We start from the raw sequence: 4,833 nt of genomic DNA, 5'->3' as shown, positions 1-4,833 counted from the left end.
TAATGCATATTTATCACATAAATATCATTTTACAAATTAATTAAATTACATACAACAAGTTGACTAGTGATACTTGATCACATAAATAAAATGGGTCATATAATTATAATTCACAACATCTTGTAATTATAATTAACCATTCATTCTTATCTCTATTTTTTCTCAAACAATAAACAATTTTAGTAATAAAGCATTTTTGTTACTAAAATAAATCTTATTTAATCCCATTACAATAAGATATCAATGTTCTTTCTCACAAATGAATTGTTCAATTTTAAGGAATTGATCACCTTGTATCGTCATACAATTAATCAATTTATCTATTAAGGGAATTGTCCTTTAGGTGTGACCTTAAGGGATCAACTGACCACCACCGTCATACGACAGTAATGTCAAACTATAGTCAGCCAATCATTACCGATTTATGATGATCAGTTGATTATATAATGAATCATCCCTTACATATTCTTATTATGAGATTTAATTATGATATTAAATCATGTGATTGCACTATTGTTGAGGACACATATTCCAACACGATTTACATGTGAGAATCTGTGACCGTAGCAATATAACTGTAACACATATTTAGTTGAGTGCACGCTTCTAAATAACATTAATTTGGTTAACTTTGTTCCTTGATCTGAAGATTGGAATAAACAGACCTGCTCTGAACAGTAGACTACCCTAATGAGGACGGAAGTTAAGTTAGTGGAATTCTAGGGTGGATAGCGAACCGGAAGGACCTTTCCCTTTCCCTTCTCACAGTAGATTGTCTAGGCTATTTGCAACTGAGTCGATAAACTGCCATGGTGAATCGAAATCCTGACATACTCTCTTTTATCTGATCACTTTTACGTCATTTTCTCACTTTATTGCTCTTGCTTTATTTCTCTTGCCTTTAATCTTTAGTAGTTTTAAAAACCAAATACAAAACCCCCCACTTGTGACCTAGATAGACGGACTTTCAGATAGATATCTTGCCTCTCTGTGCAGATCGACCCTACTTATCACTAGCTTCTGTTAGTATATTTAGGTATTTATTTTTGGTACATAACGACCGTTTCAAATTTTGGCGCCGTTGTCGGGGAGGCAATAGACCTGTCAATCTGTGTTGTTTCATTTATTTCTTTCCGTCTCAGGGAATTTTTATTCGTTGAGACAGTTCTCACTTATTTCCTTCAGTGTTGTGTATGCCCAGGTCAAACAGGTCAAAATTAGTTCCTGCTGATCCTGAGCCAGAGAGATCTTTTCGGCATAGACTAAGACTGCAAAGGAAGATTCAAAAAGAAGACTTGAGTACTTTTGAACCCGAGCTACAACATTTTCTGTTTGCAGAAGATCCGTCTTGTGAAGAAGACAACTCTATTTCTGCTATCAAGCCAGTAAAGATGCCTAATATTGCGAGTCACTCAGAGCCCACAGCTGCCTCGATCCCTAAAGGTTTCAAGCTTGCGACCGAGGATGACAATACTTTTGACATCCGGCCATCCTATATTAATTTGGTCGAACGAAATCTGTACCGAGGCATGGCGGGTGAAGATCCGCGTAAACATATGGAGGTCTTTACTGACTATTGCTCTACCATTCCCACCACTAAGGGAGTGACCCAGGATAAGATTAAGGAAGTCCTGTTTCCTTTTTCTCTGACCGACGGAGCTCGTAAATGGCTCACTGATCTTGATCGTACTGCAGCCGGTATCACCAACTGGGAGACTTTTGCTCTCGCCTTTTATAAAAGGTATTTTCCTCCACAACGTACCAATCAGCTGAGAGGAAAAATTACAAGTTTCAAGCAGGCACCTGCTGAGAATTTTTATGAAGCTTGGTGTCGTTTCAAGAAGTTGGTGCGGTCTCTTCCTTGTTGAGCTTCTTCTAGTGGAGTTAGTGAATTGGCTGAGTTGAAGTCGATGCTCCAATCAATGACTAAACAGTTGCAGATAAGTGACCAATAGAAAGAAGCATCAATAAAGTCACTCGAGGCTCAAGTAACTCAACTGGCCGCTAGTCAATCTACAAGGAAACCGGGTCATTTACCGTCTCAATCTGAGAAGAATCCACATGAGACAATAAATTTGATTAACCTGCGCAGTGGTCTTTCCTATGAAGGACCCAAATTGTCAACTGTTGAGGACATATCAGACCCGGAGGATGTCGTTGCTGATGGTGAACAGTTGTCCATTGATGAAACCATGCTTAATCCGAAGAAAATACTCGATCGATTGATTTCTGGAGGTCGATCGAGTAGAATTGCTGAAGATAATGCTCGATCGAGTGGAATTATGGATCGATCGAGTACAATGGATAATCCAGGATTCGATCGAGAGGGTGAGATTACTCGACCGAGTGAAAATTCTGGGGAAAGTGTTCAATCGAGCAAGATTTTGCCTCGATCGAACAATGCTGGTAATGAAGGTTTCGATCGAGTAGTTGAAAATGCTCGATCGAGTGAAAAATCTGCTGAAAGATCTCGATCGAGAGGTAAAAGAGATCGATCGAGTAAGAATGAGTTCGAACCTGTCGAGACATTGGAAGAAAGGAATAAAGGGCTCGAAATTCCTATCACAGTGCCATTTCCAAGGCGATTGCAGAACAATAAGGCTAACCAACAATTCGGGAAATTTGCTGAGATCCTGAAGAGCCTTCACGTCTATGTTCCCTTCGCCGAATTGCTTACCCAGGTACCCTCTTACATGAAATTCATGAAAGAAATTTTATTGCGTAAGAGACATATAAATGACCATGAAACGGTGGCTTTGACTGAAGTAGGGACCGCCTTAGTTCAGAATAAGACACCACCCAAACAATCAGACCCGGGTAGCTTTTCAATTCCTATTCATATAGGGACCCACTTGATTGATAACGCGCTATGCGATCTAGGAGATAGCGTGAGTGTCTTACCCTTGTCTCTCGCTAAGAGACTCGGTTTGACCAAGTTTAACTGTACTAATATGACCGTTCAGATGGCCGACCGTAGTATATCATGACCACTAGGAGTTATAGAGGATATACCTGTTAAGATCGGGAGATTCTTTATTCCCGTAGACTTTGTGGTCTTAGACATACCCGAGGACACTCATACCCCTATTATTTTAGGGCGACCATTTTTTTTTACTGCCCGTGCAGTAATTGACGTTGGGGGAAAGACCCTTACACTTCAGGTAGGAGACGAGGAGCTGATATTTCATCAGTCTAAATCTCGTAGGGCTCCCATGCAAGTTCAACCTTGCAATGCCCTACCATCTATTGACTTAGATACAGACACTCCAGCTGAGAGCATTGAATTTTGTGCTGCTATTGTAACCCCTCCGCCTCAGACTGAGAGCGAAAAGGAGGGCCATTCTACTGTTTTCCTTGCTGCAGGTACAGATAGAGTGGATGTTGGAGATGCTAACGGTCAAAGTACAGTTAAAGTCAATCAAAGTGATGGAGATGCCACTAATGTCGATGGGAATGTCAAGAGGAAGAAGGAAGTTCGGGCGTATGTGGATGCCAACTACTCTCCTTCCGTTAGTTCAAATTCAAACTCGTGGCGATGAAAGAGGACGGTCCGGGATGCTGAAGGGACCTCCTCCAGTCAGAAGCCCTCTTGTGGGCTATTAAAGTGTTTTGGACGATAAGCGGGGAATGCCCCGTTGTAATAACTTGTAATTTTGAATTTCCGTTAAGACTTTTTAATTGCGTTTTTAGACTGTTAGACATTAGCTTAGTTAGTTTCAGCGAAAAACGAATATAGACTGCTTATTTTTTTTGTGATTTGGTATTTGAGAGAATTGTTTTGCGTGTTTTTATGCAGGTTTGGGGAAGATATGTCGCATTGGGACGTGTTCCATAGGAAAACAACTCGATCGAGTACTTTTTGTACTCGATCGAGAGGATTGCCCAGCAAAAGAACTCGATCGAGTGGTTTCAGACACTCGATCGAAATGTCAAAAATGAGGATTTCTCGATCGAATAGATATTTGCTCGATTGAGCAGATTGGATGCCAAAGTCCTCGATCGAGTGGTTTCAAATCACTCGATCGAGTGAACGTGCCTATTATACGCAGGGAGTTATTCTTTTAACTTCTATTTTTGTTCTAATGTCATTCTAACATTGTCTTCCTTCTTTGTGCGATAGACTTACGATAAAACCCCATAAACCTCTATTAATCTCCCCCTTTACCACAATCAACCACCCATATTGTGTTCATTGCTAGTTTTTCGACAAAAGCCCTTACTTTGCCCTCTCAAATTCGTCTTTGTTGTTACTTAATTGAAGAATTAGGGTTTCTGCGAGCCGATTTCGATTCGACTTAATTGATTGCGATTTTTTGTCGATTTCTTGCTTCTTCTTGTGGGTTATTCATCAAGTAAGTGATTCCCTTTACTCATTTGTTGATTACTTGCTGTTTTCGACCTAAATTGAGTGCTTAGGGTTTGTTTGTTTTCGAAATTATTAGGGAAATTCGTGTGTATTGGTTGTTTGATTAATTTCTCTCCCCTTACTTGATTGATTAGGATGGATAGTAGCACTTTCCCTTTGACTAGTTCGACTGTTGCCCCATCCTTGACTGAGACGGTGGTCCCTGCTGCTACCACCGTCACTCCTAATGTTAGTACAGTTGTTGCCACTTCTGTTACTGCTGGTACCACACCTTCTACGGTGACGACCCCTGCTGCGTCGTCACCAGCTGCTTTCCGGGCCGCCCTAGTACCTCGCCCCGCTACTGGACGAGCTTCTTCTTCAGGTACTGGAGGGCATGGACGGGGTTGAAGATGAGGCACACCTACTGCCGGACGTGTCACGTTCCGTGCCGATGAGTCTCTTGACCCGTATCCTGACTATCCCGA

The sequence above is a fragment of the Silene latifolia genome, chromosome 11, assembly GCF_048544455.1.
Source record: "Silene latifolia isolate original U9 population chromosome 11, ASM4854445v1, whole genome shotgun sequence".
In the NCBI taxonomy this organism is placed as follows: Eukaryota; Viridiplantae; Streptophyta; class Magnoliopsida; order Caryophyllales; family Caryophyllaceae; genus Silene; species Silene latifolia.
This window is presented reverse-complemented; position numbering follows the sequence as displayed.